Genomic DNA, 19,236 nt, shown 5'->3' with positions numbered 1-19,236 from the left:
GGTTCCTATCCGTGCGGCTGATCAGCCCGATTCAGGGAATCACTTGTAGCGGCTGTGGATGGTGTCCGAGGTGCTACGTGTGGTGGAGGGGTGGGTGTGGGAGGGGGTCCAGAGGTGTTGTGGGTGGCGGAGGGGTGGGTGCAGGGGCACGGATGGTGTAAAGGGTGCAGAGGTGCTGTGGGTGGGGGAGGGGTAGGTGTAGAGGGGGCGCGGATGGGGAGTGTAGTTGCTGTTGGTGGGGGAGGGGTGGGTGCAGGGGACTGTGGATGAAGGAGGGGGTATGGAGGTGATGTGTGTGTGGGAGGAGCGATGTAGGGGTGTGCGTTTGGAGGTGCAGGGGGGTGAGCTTAGGTGATGGGTTTCAGAAGTGCTGTGGGTGGGGGAGGTGTGGGATGGCACGGATGGGGGATGTAGATGTTGTGGATGGGGGAGGGGTGGATGCGGGTGAGCTGTGGATGGGGGAGGGAGTCCGGAGGTGGTTCGGGTGGTGGTCCAGAGGTGTTGCGGGTGGGGGAGGGGCAGGTGTGGGAGGTCCACAGATGTGGAGGGTGTCTGTAGATAATGCGGGCGGGTAGGTGCTGTGGTTGTGGGAGTGGCGGGGGTGTTGCGGGTGGGGTACGTGATCTGGATGGGGTAGGTGATGTGGATGTGCGGTAGCCAGGGGAGGGGCGGGTGCGGGGATGGTACGGCTGGGGGAGGGGGTCCGTGGGCGCTGTGGATGAGTGAGGGGTGGGTGCGGGGTTACGGCGGTTGTGGTGGGCCAGGTGTGCTGCTGCGGTGGTTGGGGGAGGGTGCTGGTGCAGGGATACCGCAGTTGGGGTAGGGCGGTTGGTGCAGCTGCGGCGGGTAGGGGAGGGGCAGGGGAGGGGGTGCAGCGGTGGGGAAGGGGCGGGTGTGAGGATGCTGCGGGTGGGGTGCCAGGGGTGGGGGGGGGCGTGAGGGGGTGTGGATGGGGTCTGTAGATACTGCTGGTGGTGGAGGGGCAGGTGCAGGAGGCTGTGGATGAAGGAGGGGGTCTGGAGGTGCTGTGTGTGGGGAGGGGCGATGTAGGGGGAGGTGGGGGTTGCAGAGGGTGCGGTTGGGTGATGGTTTGTAGAAGTGCTGGGGGTGGGGGAGGTGTCTGTAGATGATGGGGGTGGGGGAGGGGCCGGAGGTGCTGTGGGTGGGGGAGTGGTGGCTGTGGGGGTGTGGCGGTGGTCCGGATGTGCCGCGGGCAGGGGAGAGGCGGGGATGGGGGAGGGGATCAGAGGGCGCTGTGGGTGGGTGAGGGGCTGGGTCGGGGTTAACGCAGGGGTGGCGGGGTGGTGCGGTTGGGTGGGAGGTGGGTGTGAGGGTGCCACGGTTGCGGGGGCGGGTGGTGCTGCAGGGAGGGGTGGGGGTGCGGGAGCAGCGGTCCTGTGCGTAGGGGAGGGGCGGGGTGCCATGGGTGGAGGGTTGGGAGCAGGGGTGATATGGGTGTGGGAGGGGTTGTGGGAGAAGCTGGTGTGGGAGTGCCGTGGGTGGGGGAGGGGGGGCTGCGGGTGGGAGTGTGGTGCCATGGGTGTGGGGACAGGAGCGGGGGGCAGGGACGGGTGCAGTAATGCTGCGGTTGGGGTGTGGGAAGCGGCTGCGGGGGTTTCCGAGGGTTGGCGTGGGTGGGGGAGGGGGTGCGGGAGCAGGGGTGTTGCGGATGGGGGAGGGGCGGGTGCAGGAGGGGCAGATGCGGTGGTGGTGCGGGAGGGGTGTAGCGGGGGAGAGGTGGGTATGGGGGTGGAGTGGGGGAGGGGCAGGGGTGCCGCGGGTGGGGGAGGGGGCAGTTTGCCGGGGTGGTGCGGTTGGGGGTGGGTGGGTGTGAGGGTGCTATGGTTGCAGGGGCGGGTGGGTGGTGCTGCAGGTAGGGGAGGGGTGGGGGTGCGGGAGCAGGGGTGCTGTGCGTAGTGGAGGGTCGGGGCGCCATGGGTGGAGAGTTGGGAGCAGGGGTGATGTGGGTTTGGGAGGGTTGGGGGGGCTGTGGGAGAAGCTGGTGTGGGAGTGCCGTGGGTAGGGGAGGGGGTGGGTTCTGGGCGTGGGGGCGTTGTGCCATGGGTGGGGGACAGGTGTGGGGGGGCAGTGGCGGGTGCAGTGGTGGTGCGGATGGGGGGTGGAAGGCGGCTGCGGGGGTTCCGAGGGTTGGGGGTGTGGCGTGGGTGGGGGAGGGGATGCCGGAGCAGAAGTGTTGCGGATGGGGGAGGGGTGGGTGCTGGAGGGGCAGATGCGGTGGTGGTGCGGGTGGAGTGGAGGATGCAGGGGTGTAGCGGGGGGAGAGGTGGGTATGGTGGTGGAGTGGGGGGGTGCCACGGGTGGGGGAGGGGGCGGTTTGCCGGTGTGGTGCATTTGGGGGGGTGGTGGGTTTGAGGGTGCCACGGTTGCAGGGGCGGGTGCTACAGGTAGGGGAGGGGTGGGGGTGCGGGAGCAGGGGTGCTGTGCGTAGGAGAGGTGCGGGGGTGCCATCGGTGGGGGGTTGGGAGCAGGGGTGATGTGGGTGTGGGAGGGCTGTGGGAGAAGCTGGTGTGAGAGTGCCGTGGATGGGGGAGGGGGGTGCTGGGGGTGGGGGCGTGGTGCCATGGGTGGGGGGACAGGTGCGGAGGGGGGGCAGGGGCTGGAGCAGTGGTGGTGCAGTTGGGTGGTGGGAGGCAGCTGCTGGGGTTCCGAGGGTTGGGGCGGTGGTGCGGGTGGGGGAGGGGTGGGTGCAGGAGGGGCAGATGCGGTGGTGGTGCGGGTTGGGTGAAGAGTGCAGCGGGGGGGGAGAGGTGGGTATGGGGGAGGGGCAGGGTTGCAGTGGGTGGGGGAGGGGTGGGGGGTGCTGCAGGTGTGGGAGCTACGGGTGGGGGCGTGAGTGCCGCGGGTGGGAGCGGATGTGGGGGATGCGTTGGGTGCCGCAAGGGGGGGGCAGCGGGTGTTGGTGCTGTGGGTGGGGGAGGGGGCAGAGTGCCACGGGTAGTGCGGGTGTTGGTGCTGCGGGTGGGGGAGGGGGTGGAGTGCCACGGGTGGTGGGTGGATGCGGTGGGTACCGCGGGTAGGTGGCGCGGGTGTTGGTGCTGCGGGTGGGGGAGGGGGCGGGAGTTCCGCGGGTGGGTGGCGCGGGTGTTTGTGCTCTGGGTGGGGGAGGGGACAGGAGTGCCACGGGTGGTGGGTGGATGCGGCGGGTGTTTGTGCTACGGGTGGGGGAGGGGGCGGGAGCAGTGGCGCCACAATGTGGGTGCGGGGGGTGCGGGCCGCACCCAGGTGTTACCCTCTGAGGGGTGACACCAAAGTGCGGGCTCCTGTCACAGTGCAGAAGCCAGCACTGCAGCTTCAGCAGTGTCCGGGTGAAGGCCGTATCCCCGACCCACAATGTGCCGAAAACGGGGGGTCGGGACGTGAAGCCACGCCCCTTCCGCGAAGCCACGCCCCCTTTTCACCCGCGACTGCAGTGGGTCTTATAAAAGTAAGTGACGGGTGGATGCCGCGGATGTTGGTGCTGCGGGAGGGGGAGAGGGCGGGAGTGCCGCGGGTGGGGGGCAGATGCGGGTGGTTGCCGTTGGTGGGAGGAGGGGGGGGGGCGAGTGCGGCTGTCAGTGCTCAGCATGTCCCCCTGACTCAGCGGCAGCCGCAAGACTGTGAGGCGGGTAGTGTGAGTTCCGCTCACAGTCAGCGGCTGCGATGTCACCAGGGGCAGGGAGTGTACGGGGAGAAGGGAGACAGGGGACTGGGCGGAGATGAGGAGGGGACTGGGCGGAGAGAGGGAGGGGACTGTTCCTGCCCAGATCTGTGCCTGTGACTCCGCCCAGCGTTACGGCCAGGCACAGAATCACAGAGTTGGGCTAATATATAGGAGATACTGTATCAATGATTACTAGTCACCAGTTACATCTCTGACCTTTTCTTCCTTTACACTCCCATCCGTCCTGTACACTCCACTAACGCATCGCCTGCCAACTAATTACTTCCTCCCACTCCTGCCTTCAAGATTTTGCCCAAGCTGCTCCCTATCTCTGGAATTCTCTACCTCTCCTAATCAGACTCTCTACAAAACTTCAAACAGGCCCTCAAGACCCACTTCTTCATCAATCCAGCCATCTCTCATCCTAACCCTCTGTTCCATGCTCACTGTCTACCCCATCTGTGTCACCCCTGTCTGCCTGCCCCTCCCTTTTAGAATATAAACTCTCCAGCAGAGCCCTCTCCCCTCATGTGCTTTTCCTTCCCATACTTAAGGCCCATACACATTGAGCTATTTTGAGCTGAAAGCAGCTCACTTTTGGTGTTTTCATCGCCGGCAGCTGACGTTCATCTGCAGGTATTACCAGCAGATGAAGGCGGGGTGAATGGCTTTCCATAGCGTCCTGCTATGGAAAGCCGCTCACCCCCGCTGACATCGCTGGGCAGGGGGGAAAATAGCTCAGTGTGTATGCACTGACCGATTTTCAACCCAGCGATGTCAGCGATCATCGCTGTGCATACACGCTGGGCAAAAACACCCAGTATGTATGCACCTTCAGACTGTCTCCTACTCCATACTCCCTACATCAGCACCTAGCTCTCTGTTTCTGCCACCCCAATGTTTATTTCAGTTTCATATCCCCTGATGCAGGGATGTTAATGTACGATGTACCTGTCCTATATTGTCTTGTACTTTTAAGCCGTTGGTTTTCTTGTTTTGCTCACTTGTTTATGTACTGTGTTAGATGCTGCAGAACCCTTGTAGCACCATATAAATAAATAATAACGACTAGAACCATATTGTTAGTATAAAGGCCACTAGAATGCTTTCTGAACTGTAAAGTGATGAGATGGGGCTGCATTGTATCAAATATATGCTATATATAATTAGTTGTATTAAACTGCAGCCATTGTCTGCGCATACTTCACAACTGTCCTGATTTTGTCCCACCCGCAAGCCGTAATGTCCCATGGTGGTGGTGGGGAGAAGGGCGTGGTTAGGAGGACCCTGTCACTCACTGCTCTGTTTAGCAGAGCAGTGGTGAATAGATGCTGTGCGCATGTGTATGGCGTCTATTCATGAAAGACTGGGGACATGCCAGCAGCTCGCAAAGTGCTGGCATGTCCCCTCAGTGATGCAAAAGGGGAGGCGTGGTTTGCGGTCACGGCAATCCAGTTAAGTCACTCCCCTTTTACAGTAGCCATGCCCCTTTTAGATCGCACGTTGCTTCGCCGTACACTGAAGTCCCGCTTCATTAATTATGAATGTTAGGAAGTATGTTTTATGACTATGATTTGAAACAATATACATATAGGCACTGTAGTGCGCAAATATATTCGCACTGATGGGCACTGTGGCACATGTGCAGTGGCAAACCTTTTCAGTGGTGGGCCCAGGTGCAAAGATTTGCTTGGCCCTCCTCTTCTGCTCCACCCCAAGTTTATAATATGCCACACTGCTGTGGGTAATAGGGAGAGGCATCAGGTATAGGGAGAGGCAGAGCGGGACAGTGGGTGACGGGGAGAAGCAGGGAGTGACAGGGAGAAATAGTGGGTAACAGGGAGAGGCATAGGTTGACAGGGACAGACATAGAGTGACAGAGAGAGACAGTGGGAGATGTGACAACACTGGGCAAGTCTTCATACATTGCTCAAAATGGTTGGGCAGCAGTGAGCCGCTTAATTCCCAGCGGCCCCGGTGCAGCGCTCCTGCTGCACCAATGGTGGTTCCACCCCTGCATGTGGACAATGTGTGTTTGTACTATGGGCGCTCATTGAGCACTACAGGGTATAGTGAATGTGTGGGCATTGCTGAAACGATATGTATGTCTGTCACATTGTGTGGATACACTATGCACTGTAGTCACTACAGGGAACAGGCTACATGCTCAGTGATAAATGTTGATGTTTTTAGTCGCATTCCCTCTGCACACATCTGTGTTCTCATAGCAAGTTCTGCTATTGGTCCTTGGGTACCCCATTGTGACGCTTGTCACAGGCCCCCCTTTCCCAAATCCCAGCAGCTGCTAAGTGTTTTCAGAGTTTAATGTGTTGTAATTGGCTTTCTATTGTTAATCCAATAACATAGCATGGGTGTTCATGGTTTGTGGGTCTGCTAAAACAGGCTTGTGCAAAACACTACTTGTTCTTACCCTTCTATATCACAGTATATTTATAGCACAATCTAGTACTGTATATAGGGGTTTTAAGCACAATATAGGATCTCTTTCTAAAGGCTTTTATAAAGCTAATGGTACTTTTCATATTCCTCTGTGGCAAAAATCAGTAAATCTATTAAAAAAAGAAGAAGAAATGCTTAGCTTCTGCGGTGTTCGGTGCACTGTGATATCCTCGTCCCTAGGTGATCCTTTGAAAAGCCCTTGGTAGAGCTTTCCACCAATCCTGTAGTGAGTGTCAATAGAACGCATGCGCTGGCAGGAAAGCCCGCACTTTTGCACTTAACTGAGACACTTGTCTCCACACTAGGAATATGTGACCTTATCAGTTTTGGTATCCAGATAGAAGATCAATAGGTCAACACCATTTGTCGACCTTTGGACTCTGATGACCTTTTGACTGGTTACCCACTGGTGTCGACCTATCGACTCTCTCTCACTCTCTCTCTATACTGTCGATCCATCAATTTGCACAGTGCCACTTTTGTGCAGAATCACGGATTGGTAAGTTTTGAATGGGGAAGCAAAAATTGTGAGACTGCAGAGGAAATCTTAGATTTTACTACGGTTTCCCACTACTGGAGAGCCATGATCTTCTACAACTACAAGAGTAGTCTGCAACAACAGGAGAGTTTTGACCGACTGTAAGCTACTTTTGGGGAGGAAGCACCGTCCTGAACCACTCTGTTTAACCACTTGCCTGGCGTGGTCGCATCAGATGCGACAATGCCTGCAAGTGCTCTATCTAACCTGGTCGCACAGGATGCGACCAGTCAGATAGTGTATTAGCAGCGGCGGGGAAGGAAAACTTCCCTCCGCTGCTGCTGTCAAAGGGACAAGAAGGTCCCTCTGCCTCCCTGCACTCTCCCCTACTGATTGCCGTGCTACCAGTCACTGCTGATCTGTCAGCATGGCAGGATCCCCCCCTATCCAGCAGCTGCAGGCAATGGCAGCCGCTGGGGAGTGTAAATTAACCCACCCAAGCCACCCCCAGACCACCCCATATACCTGGAGGCTGTCCCGGCTTTCAAAATGAACAAAATGAAAGCCGCAATGGTTCTGATGTTCGATGGTCACGATGTTCCAAATCGATGTTTCGATGTTTGAAAAAATATATTTAAAACTATATTTATATATATATATATATATATATATATATATTATTATTATTATTTTTACTAAAATCATTTGGGATAGGGTTAAATTCATGTTCTTCACATAAATCACTCATAAAAAAAACCTGACAATTTCGTAGCTGTTTTTGGCTAAAAAAATCGTCAGTTAATTGGTTAAGTGATTCGTGGAATTTCAGCACTGGAGATGGTCCCTGGAAGGCAGAGTGCTGCGGCCGACCTGTGTCCTCCATCACCGAGGACAATGTTGCTGTCATGTGGGCTATAGTTGAGTTTGACGCCAAAGTGACCATGGCCCAATTAGAGGTTATAGGGATCCATCCACTTGATACTCCACAAAAAGCATGGCCTGTCAAGGTTTCTGCACGCTGGCTGTCCCATCAGCTGACTGTAGAGCAGAAGGAGGCTCGGGTGACTTGTTGCTGCAACTTGCTGCCCAGGTTTGATGGTGGTCGCTCAAACTCTGTCTGGGAGATTTTCAGTGGTGATGAATCCTGGATCTACAGTTTCGACCCCAAGACCAAACAACAGTTGCCCAGTGGACCCCAGTTGGAAGTGCGCTGCCACAGAATTTCCAACATGAGCGCAGTGTGGCCAAGCAGATGGTGGCTGTTTTTGTTGCCAAGACTGGTCATGTAGCTACCGTACCACTCGTGCAGCAGTGTGCTGTCACTGGGACTGGTACACCAGGTAATGCCTGCCACAAGTGCTTGAAGCCATTTCCAAGCATCGTCCAAGAACTCGCGATCGTGGTGCCCTTCTCCATCACAACAATGCACCTGCCCTCAAACCCAGGAAAGTGGTGAATTTTTTGGCCCATGAATGCATCCAGGAGCTTGGTCATCCTCTGTACAGTCCAGACCTGGCCCCCTGCGACTTATTCATGTTCCCACAAATCAAGCGCAGGTGAGTCTCCAGAAGCTGCAGCAGAGACCTTCATCTAGCATGTAGAAGACATACTTGCTTCGGACTGATCCAGCTGCTTCACCAAGTGGTTTTAGCGCATGTAACTTTGCAAAAACTCCTCTGGTGAATACCTTGAAAAAATGTAATGTTTACTTTGTAAATAAAATATTTTTTGTGCATTCAGAAACTTATTGCACACTTCTCGCGGAGTCCGGTTTGAGTTCACATTCGTGGTGATGATATTGTTCAACTAATTCTGCAATTTAGCACACTGGAGCCTTGGTGAAATCCCCACTCCACAGTGAGCGTTTTTTCCCCTGTTCCGGCTAACAATACTGTAAGAGCATGTGCACAGGGATTTGCTGATCCTAATTGCTGAGTGGAACTCGCGAAATCTTACTTGTTAAGCAGCTTAAGGCAGACATGACTATGCAGTAAGCAGTGCAGAATAGGTTAGCACCAGAGACATTTCTTGCGAGTTTGAGAGAACCAAAAAGACAAGCCCTTTCTGCTGCGTTTTCGTAGGAGCTTTGGTTTTTCTCTGCTTAATAAATAGACCCCCCTATGTAAACCTTATTTCTATTAGAACCAACAATGTACTGATTTGTTTTGTCCTCCGTTTTTCACTGCAGCAGAATAAAGATAGCATGCAGTGATGAGGAGCTATGTAGTATAAAGTCGTTTGTATCTTTCTACATAGATATATACTACTCCAGTTTATTATAAAAGCATGTGCCAAGAGTTTAGTATTAAGCACCCAGATACAGAGGCGTCTCAAGGGAGGAGGGGACCCGTGTGCAGACTCCGTGTGTGTGCCCCCTCTTCTCTCGTAGCCGACAGTGCCGCTGATAGCCCTCTGAGCACTAGAGAGTATACAGCGCATGCGCAGGATGCCAAAAAAATTGCCGTTGCGCCATTTTTTCGGAGTCCTGCGCATGCACTGTAGACTCTGGCACTGTGCCAGAGTTTCTAGTGCTCAGTGCACTAGCAGTGACGGTGCCGGCTGCGGAAGAGGAGGGGGCCCACACGAATGCCGATGGACGCCGGGAAGGTACGTATAGAAAAAATGGGTGCAGTGTGTGCCTCCTCTGGACCAAGGGGCCCGTGTGCACCGCACACACTGCACCCATTATAGATACGCCAGTCCCCAGATATCCAGTGACGTTATAGCCTAAGCAGTTTTAGTATGCAGCACATTAAGATTTCCCGTTCTCCTGATGTATGCCTCATAAGCTAAAATATGTCAGAAGCAGCGGTTGCTCCTACTTACTATTGGTTGGGGACTGGCGGTACACCTGTGCCCGAAGAGGAGATGAGACGGCCAACCTCATACCTGCGCAATGGATGCCGCGGTATGACTGCCAAGCACAAACCCCCAGCTACTATGGACTGCACCCACTGCAGTTCACAGAAGCCGGATTGGTGGCTTCCTACAGAAAGCTAGCTCTCTGCTTATCACAGCCTGGTTTGACAGACCTAGAGTGAGGAAACACCTCCCAATGGGACTGCCTTGTGTGTTTGTCTGTCTGTCTGTGACTGACAGGTAGGAGTTCCAATGGGAAGTCACTGCCAGTCACAGTGAAGCCAGTTTAGTCACGAACTCTGTCTGGCTACACTGACACTGAGCTGGGTGGTGGATTTTAAGGTGCACACACACGGTGAGATATTGACTATTTCCGTTTTTGACTTTGCAATTTCCCCTGAACTCCCAGGAGCCCTCAACCACAGATATTGACTATCTTTACTTGAGATTTTGACTAAGTGCCAATTTTGACTATACTATGTACTAGATTGTACACAATATAGTCAAGATTGACCTGCCTGCACAGTTTATATTTTCTTGTGATACCGACCCCACGGGAGCGCGCATCAGTATCGCAAGCTGTGTACACACGGTGCGATTTGCACTAACTTTCCTTACAATTTTGACTATATATTCAAAATTTTAAGGTTACATAGCACCGTGTGTATGCACCTTTACTGCAGCTAGGGTGGCCAATGCCAGGATCGGCGGGATCCCGGGATTTAGGCCTAAAATTGCCCGTGATTCAATCCCGTGATTGGAGCTTTCAATCCCGGGGATTTTGGGATTAGGAAGCTGCTTGTTTTTTCAGTGTTGGACAGCGTGTCCTCAGGAGGCTCAGACGCTGGCTGGCTCCCCTGCGCAGTGTGACCTGAAGTCAGAGGTCACGCTGCGCAGCCAGCCTCCTGTCACTCGCCGCCGAACCCAGCGGAAGTGTGCTCAGCCAGCCACCATCACCCGCCACACCCTGGATCAAGTGACCCGCATGGTCAATGGGCATATAAGAAAACTCACTCAACTTGTGTCTGTAAGTGACAAAATGTCTCGCAAGGGGAGGAGTGCTCCCATCAATCTTCTGGTATGCCTTTTTTATTGACGATCTGTGCATCGCGATCCTCTCTTTAAGCATGCGAATAGTTTTCCCTATATATATTTTGTGACAGGGACAAATAAGCATGTAAGTCACATATTTGGTATAAGTGTCCCCTTAACAGGGTGACAGCAAGTTTTTCCTGTCAGCATGAAGTTACAGTTGACACAGCCAAGGCATTTAAAGGCACCTGTTTTGGAGTTGCAACCAATTGGTTCTCCTGCCCACTCGTGGGCTTATGTCAGAAAAAGTCACATTTTCTTTCAAATTGCGGCTGCTTCGATAACAAAACAACGGTGGCTTGTCACAGTAGTTCTTCATCACTGGGTCCAATTGAAGTATATGCCAGTGTTTAAGAATAGATTGGCAAGTACTGCCAGATGAAATGGAGTATGTGCTGACAAAGACCAAACGGTCAGACTCCGACTTGGTTCGAGGTTTCAATAGCTCTTCCCAAGGGAGTTGCAAACATCGGTCAATTGCTTGGCGGACATTATTTGTGTCGTAACCTCTGCTTTTAAAGTTGTCACCCATCTGTGCCAGGGCATCAGGTAACATCTCACAATTAGAGGTAATCCTTGCCACACGGATAAATTGAGAATAGGATAATCCCTTTTTCAAAACTAACGGATGAAAACTCGATGCAAGTAAGAGAGAGTTTTTGTCAGTGGGCTTCCTGTAAATCCCTGTGGATAATATCCCATTTTGCACACGTACAGAGACATCAAGAAAATTAATCTCAGAGGCATTATGGGTACAGGTAAACCTGATGGACCCCGGTATGTTGTTGCATTTATCAATGAAATTATTTAACAGTCCTTCACCCCCAGTCCACAGTATGAAAAGGTTGTCAATAAACCATACATAAAATTTAATGTGTTCTGAAAACATCGAATCACCCATAATATGTTGCTGTTCGTACTGGTACATGAATAGATTGGCATAGGATGGGGTCATATTGGACCCCATCGCTGTGCCTTTGAGTTGTGGATAAAAGGAATTGTTGAACAAAAAATAATTTTTATGGAGCACTACCTCCATCAGCAAAAAAAGAAATTCCAAAGGAGGACCAACATACTGCGGACTGTGGCTAACGACTTTCTTGACAGCAGAAATCCCCTCAATGTGCCCAATATTGGTGTATAAACTGGTGACATCTAAGGTCACCAGAATGCACCCAGGGGGTCAGTGGACCAATGGCATTCAGCTTGCACAGAAAAAACGTGGTGTCTTTTATGTAATACGGAGTAGATTGACCTACCGGTTGCAAATAAAAGTCAAAATATTGATAAATTGATTGGCCTAAGGAACCACGTGAAGAAATAATGGGCCTACCGGGCGGTTTATTGAGTGACTTATGCACTTTTGGGAAGATATAAATTAACGCAATTTTGGGGAATTCCTGCACTAGGAAGTCAACCGTGGGTTCATCAATCCAATTGTTTGACATTCCTAGAAGGATAATCGAATCGATTTCCTTCTTAAAGTGTTCTATGGGGTCAAAGGGGAGGAGTTTGTAACATTCAGAATCAGAAAGTTGACATAACACCTCCTTAGTGTAATCCTGGTGATTCATCAACACTATTGCCCCGCCCTTATCAGTGGGGCGTATGATGATGTCAGGATTATCACGTAGGCCCTTAACGGCCTCTATCTCTTATTTGGACATGTTTGAAAAAAGCATTCTACCTTCTTGAATTGATGTTAGAGTCTCATTACATACTAGCCTCATAAAGGTCTCTATCGAGGCGTTGTGGGAAGGAGGGTCAAAAGTGCTCTTTCCTCTAAATAATGGTTGTTGCCCTGTTCCTTCACCCTTTCTAAAAAAGAAATCTTTCAACCGTAACTGTCGTTGAAATGTATAAAGTTCTGTTTCGCAATAAAATTTGTTTTGATGGTACGTCTGCACATGAGACAAACCCCTTGACAAAACTGACATTTCTAGTTCAGAGGGTGTATAAGAGGACAGTTTCAGCGCTGTTATCTCCTGCCTCCCTTCTGATTTCTTCCTGTTACTTTTGTGCCTCCTCCCCCCTCGCCTGCAGTGCTTTTTGAATTCTTGTTTCCCCTTACAAAACTCCTGGTATTGGCCCTTTCGCCTAAAAAAGAGGCAGAGTTCTTACTTTGAGAAGAGTGATCAGAGTCGCTCTGAGATGTCTGTTACTCTAAGTCAGTAAAATGTGTCTCAACCCTTCTCCTATAACCTTGCCCCGCTCTCCAAGGCCGTCGATTAGATGGAGAAAAAATCCAATAATGCCAATAATTCACTTCTAAATTACACCAGACTTTCATCAATCTACTAGAGTTGCACAGAATGAATCTGCAACTCAGGTTTTACTGAACTCTATGGCAGTTTGGTCCTATTCTGTTACCTCAGGGCCCCCTGCTGTATGCTCCCAAAAACGTGATCTTGCACAGATTATGCAAGATGACACGGATACCGATTCTGATGCAGCAGACGGTGATGGGGATGTGCTACGGGGGGCGCCATCTCTTGCAAAAGGGGTGCAGTTGATGATAGAGGCCATTAGAGATGTGTTGAATATTACTGATACAACACCTGAGCAGGTTGAGGAGGCTTACTTCACTGACAATAAGAAAGCCTCGCTAACCTTCCCTGCGTCTAAGGAATTAAATGCTATATTTGAGAAAGCCTGGGAAAACCCAGAGAAAAAATTTCAGATCCCTAGAAAGGTTCTGGTTGCTTTCCCTTTCCCGAGGAGGATAGGAAAAAATGGGAAAACCCACCCATCGTTGATGTGTCTGTATCCAGACTCTCAAAAAAGGTGGTTTTACCTGTCCCCGGATCTACCGCGTTAAAAGAACCGGCTGATCGCAAGGTTGACACTATGCTCAAATCCATATACACAGCTTCAGGGGCAATACTACGTCCTACTATTTCCTGTACATGGATTTCCAAAGCTATAGTAAAGTGGTCAGACACATTACTTGAGGATTTGGATACAATGGATAAAAGTGACGTTGAATTGTTTTTATGTGACATTCAGGATTCTGCAGGATTTATGGTGGAATCCATGAAATACATGGGTTCAATGGCTGCAAGGATATCTTCCATGTCTGTCTCAGCTTGTAGAGGACTTTGGATGTACCAGTGGTCTGCCGACGCGGAATCCAGGAGTGGTGTGGAGACCCTATCCTACACAGGTCAGGCTCTCTTTGGGGAAGCGTTGGATGCGTGGATTTCCACTGCTACAGTGGGTAAGTCACCTTTTCTTCCCTCAGCTGCACCTGCTACGAAGAAACCTTTTTCTTCAGCTGCCTCGCAGTCCTTTCGGGCTGCTAAAACAAGAAAGGCCAAGCCGTCCAACACAATCTTTAGAGAAGGTCGGCCAAAATCCAAGAAACCTGCTGCGGCGGGTTCCCAGGAAACAGAAGCCTGCTTCAGGTACGCCAAAGTCCTTAGCATGATGGTGGACAGCGCGGCCTGGAGGTGGGGCCAGTGGGGGGGAGGGGGGGCGAGATTGAGGAATTTCAGCCACATCTGAGTGTCTTCCGGCCGGGATCCCTGGGTGCAAGATATTGTGTCCCAGGGATACAGGCTGGAGTATCAAGATCTCTCTCCTCACCGATTCTTCAAATCAGGCTTGCCAGCTTTGCTGGCTGACAGGGCTATCCTACAGGAAGCCATTCATAAGTTGGTGGAGTCACAGGTCATTGTACCAGTTCCACCCCAAACAAAGGTTACTATTCGAACCTTTTCGTGGTACCAAAACCAGGTGGTTCGGTCAGGCCCATTTTGAACTTAAAATCGCTAAAACCCTTTCTGAGGGAGTTCAAATTCAAAATGGAGTCTCTGAGGGCGGTGATATCAGTTCTGGAGGAGGGGGAATTCCTGGTATCCCTGGATATCAAGGATGCGTACCTCCACTTTCCGATTTGGCCGCCGCATCAAGCTTTTCTCCGATTCGCACTGTTAGACAGTCATTTTCAGTTCCAGGCCCTCCCATTCGGCCTGTCCACAACACCGAGGGTATTCACCAAGGTGATGGCGGAGATGATGGGTCTCCTCCGCAGACAAGGGGTGAACATAATTCCATATCTGGACGATCTGCTGATAAAGGCATCGTCCAAGGGGAAGCTGTTACAGTCCATTGTTCTCACGACCCACCTACTCAGGGAACACGGTTGGATCCTGAATCTTCCATAATCACATTTGGAGCCGATCAGGAGATTGTCCTTTCTGGGAATGATCCTCAACACGGAAGTGCAGAGGGTGTTTCTCCTGGAAGAAAAAGCGTTGGTGATACAAGCAATGGTCCAGGATGTCCTGAAGCCAGCCCGGGTGTCGGTTCATCAGTGCATTCGACTTCTGCGGAAGATGGTGGCCTCTTACGAGGCTCTGCAGTACGGGAGGTTTCATGCTCGACCCTTCCAACTGGATCTCCTGGACAAGTGGTCGGTATCTCATCTGCACATGCACCAGAGAATACGTCTGTCACCAAAGGCCAGGATTTCACTCCTCTGGTGGCTACAATTACCTCACCTTCTGGAGGGCCGCAGGTTCGGGATTCAAGACTGGATCTTTCTAACCACAGATGCAAGTCCCTGGGGCTGGGGGGCAGTCACTCAGGGGGAAACCTTCCAAGGAAGGTGGTCAAGCCTGGAATCCAGCCTACCAATCAACATTCTGGAACTAAGAGCCGTCTACAACGGTCTTCTTCAAGCGGCCCATCTTCTGCGAGATCGAGCCATTCAAGTGCAGTCGGACAATGTAACGTTAGTAGCTTACATAAACCGACAGGGCGGAACGAAGAGCAGAGCTGCAATGTCAGAAGTAACAAGAATCATCCTCTGGGCAGAAAAACACGTGTTGTCGCTGTCAGCAATCTTAATTCCAGGAGTGGACAACTGGGAAGTGGACTTCCTCAGCAGACACGATCTCCATCCAGGAGAGTGGGGACTCCATCCGCAGGTGTTCGCGGAGATAACAGATGTTTGGAGTGTACCTCAAATAGACATGATGGCCTCTCATCTCATCAAGAAGCTTTGGCGGTATTGTTCCAGGTCGAGGGACCCGCAATCCGTGGCGGTGGACGCCCTAGTGACTCCGTGGGTGTTCCAGTCGGTATACGTGTTTCCTCCACTTCCACTCATTCCAAGGGTTCTAAAACTCATAAGGAGAACAAGAGTTCAGGGCGATCCTCATTGCTCCGGCCTGGCCAAGAAGGGCTTGGTACACGGATCTTCTGGATCTACTGCTAGAAGAGCCGATGCCTCTTCCTCTTCGGGAGGACCTGCTGCAGCAGAGGCCGTTCGCTTATCAAGACTTACTGCGGCTACCTTTGACGGCATGGAGGTTGAACGCCAGATACTAGCTCGGAAGGGCATTCCGAACAAGGTTATTCCTACCCTGATACAGGCTAGGAAAGGAGTAATGTCTAAACATTACCATTGTATTTGGAAAAAATATGTATCTTGGTGTGAGTCCAAGAAGTTTCCTACGGTGGAGTTTCAACTGGGACGGTTTTTCCTCTTCCTGCAAGCAGGTGTGGATATGGGCCTGCGGTTGGGATCTGTAAAGGTCCAGATTTCGTCCCTATCCATTTTCTTCCAGAAAAAATTGGCTTCCCTCCCTGAGGTTCAGACCTTTTTAATAGGGGTTCTGCACATCCAGCCTCCCTTTGTGCCGCCTACGCCATGGGATCTTAACGTGGTGCTGCAGTTTCTCCAATTGGATTAGTTCGAGCCTCTACTGGAAGTTGAGGTCTAGTTTCTCACATGGAAGGCTGTCACTTTGTTGGCCTTAGCTTCTGCTAGACGTGTGTCAGAGCTGGGGGCTTTGTCTTGTAAGAGCCCCTACTTGATCTTCCATGAAGATAGAGCTGAGCTCCGGACACAGCAGTTCCTTCAGAAGGTTTTGTCGGCATTTCATATCAACCAACCTAGGGGGTCATTCCGAGTTGTTCGCTCGTTCTTTTTTTCTCGCAACGGAGCGATTAGTCGCTAATGCGCATGCGAAATGTCCGCAGTGCGACTGCGCCAAGTAAATTTGCTATGCAGTTAGTTATTTTACTCACGGCATTACGAGGTTTTTTCTTCGTTCTGGTGATCGTAATGTGATTGACAGGAAGTGGGTGTTTCTGGGCGGAAACTGGCCGTTTTATGGCAGTGTGTGAAAAAACGCTACCGTTTCTGGGAAAAACGCGGGAGTGGCTGGAGAAACGGAGGAGTGTCTGGGCGAACGCTGGGTGTGTTTGTGACGTCAAACCAGGAACGACAAGCACTGAACTGATCGCACTGGCAGAGTAAGTCTCGAGCTACTCAGAAACTGCACAAGTCTTTTCGCAATTTTGATAAGCTAAGATTCACTCCCAGTAGGCGGCGGCTTAGCGTGTGCAAAGCTGCTAAAAGCAGCTTGCGAGCGAACAACTCGGAATGACCCCCCTATTGTGGTGCCAGTTGCTACTGACTCCTCAATTTCATCAAAGTCCTTGGATGTTGTAATGGCTCTGAAAATCTATGTGAAGAGGACTACTCGTCACAGAAAATCGGACTCTGTTTGTCCTGTATGATCCCAACAAACTTGGGTGTCCTGCTTCAAAGCAGACGATCTCTCGCTGGATCAGGTTCACTATCCAGCATGCGTACTCTACGGCAGGATTGCCATTTCCTACGTCAGTTAAGACCCATTCTACTCGTAAGATGGGTTCTTCCTGGGCGGCTACCCGGGGTGTCTCGGCTTTACAGCTTTGCTGAGCGGCTACTTGGTCGGGGTTGAACATGTTTGCAAAGTTCTACAAGTTCGATACCTTGGCCGCTGTGGACCTGAAATTCAGTCAATCAGTTCTGCAGGAGCCTCCGCGCTCTCCCTCCCATTCTGGGAGCTTTGGTACATCCCCATAGTACTAATGTGGACCCCAGCATCCTCTAGGACGTAAGAGAAAATAGGATTTTAATTACCTACTGGTAAATCCTTTTCTCGTAGTCCGTAGAGGATGCTGGGCGCCCGCCCAGTGCTTCGTGTTCCTGCAGTGGTTACTTAGTTCAGTATTACTTAGTTCTTGCTTTACTACTGCTTTGTTACTCGGTTAAGTAGTATTGTTCAGCCATTACTGATGTTTCAAGCTAGTTAGCTTGGTTTGCCTTGTTTGTGTGAGCTGGTGTGAATCTCGCCACTATCTGTGTAAAATCCTTCTCTCAAATTTGTCAGTCTCCTGGGGCACAGTTTCTATACTGAGTCTGGTAGGAGGGGCATAGAGGGAGGAGCCAGCCCACACTCTCTCAAACTCTTAAAGTGCCAGTGGCTCCTAGTGGACCCATCTATACCCCATGGTACTAATGTGTACCCCAGCATCCTCTACGGACTACGAGAAAAGGATTTACCGCAGATACTATCTGGAAAGCACATGAAGCAGAAGGAGCATTGCAGCGTGGAATCCAAGATGGCTCTGGATGATGATCAGCCGGACCTCCTGCCTGCAGGCTCATCCACAGACTTGCAATGGGTCTCTTCCCCAGTACCCTCATTAGACCACAGCACAGCCTCTGAAGCCCCAGATCGTGGGGATAAGGTACTTCCTCCCCCTGATGCTCCATATATACATATAATTATATGGTGAATGCTATCAGAGCTGCCATAGGTCCTGTACTGAAAGCACAAACAGAGGACATCAACAGGCAGCTCTCTCAACTCACTCACCGAGTCGTAGACTCAGAGCATAAACTGGGAGAGATATTTGCTGATGTGGCTGCTGTGAATACTGTTGCACGTCACACTTAATCTATTTATTACATACGAAACAAGATTGATCACCTTAAAAATAGATCCTTGCGAAACAATCTTCGCATAATAGGATTGCCAGAATCCCTTAACCACTTAACTGATGATTTTTCCCTTCAAAAGCGTTAACAACATTGTTTTTTTAAATGTATTTTATTTAATAAAGTTGAAAAAGTATTTTTTTTAAATATTTAAACATTATATTATGCACATCTGCAGAACCTCGTCAAAAACGGGGGGACAGGGTGGGACGGCGCAGTTGTATGAAATCTGACCATGCCAGTTAAGTGGTTAAAGGGCAAGAACTTTATGATTTCATCTGCAGTACCTTACCTACATTATTGAATGTCCAGGGCTCCTGTGCGAATCTCATAGTTGAACGTGCACATAGGATAGGCCCTGCTCGCTCCCAAGAGGGAGACAGACCATGTGCCGTTATTTTTAGAGCGCTGAATTATCTACACAAGCGTTATGGTTGGCTTCTCGCAAACAGAGGAATATCTCCTGGCAGGGTCACAAGGTACTCATATTTCAAGATTACTCGGCTGATTTGTCTAAGACACGCAAAGCCTTCTCCCCGATATGCTCCAAACTGGTATAGCCTAATCAAAAGTTTGCCCTTCTGTATCCTGCCCGGTTATGCATGTTTCATGGTGGTTCCTTTAAGGACTTTACATCTGCTCTGGATGCCGAGGACTTTTTACACGAGAAATCAGTTGATGAATCCCCCTTCGAGTGAATTACAGTATATATCCTGTTTGTTTGCACTATTCATATCTAAATTGTGCTCTGATTGTTTATTTTGGAACTCCCACGCCACTTCTTTACTATTTCCTCGTTGACTAGTATTATGGTCACTTTCCTATGTGGCTTCTCCATTAATCGACTGCATATACTGTTCTACAAAAGCCATGTCCTTTGTAATTAGGAACCTTCCCACCCATCTC

General features: G+C 51.2%; 1 protein-coding gene across 1 annotated transcript in view; it reads left to right on the top strand.

Annotated features, from left to right (window-relative positions):
• PUSL1 (pseudouridine synthase like 1) overlaps positions 1 to 19,236 on the top strand; it is a 384,977-nt gene that overhangs the window by 204,448 nt on the left and 161,293 nt on the right. The gene's annotated exons all lie outside the window — the stretch shown is intronic.

This window comes from Pseudophryne corroboree, chromosome 10 (genome assembly GCF_028390025.1).
Source record: "Pseudophryne corroboree isolate aPseCor3 chromosome 10, aPseCor3.hap2, whole genome shotgun sequence".
Classification (NCBI taxonomy): Eukaryota; Metazoa; Chordata; class Amphibia; order Anura; family Myobatrachidae; genus Pseudophryne; species Pseudophryne corroboree.
The sequence above is the reverse complement of the archived record's forward strand: the minus strand, read 5'-3'. Positions and strand labels throughout refer to the sequence as shown.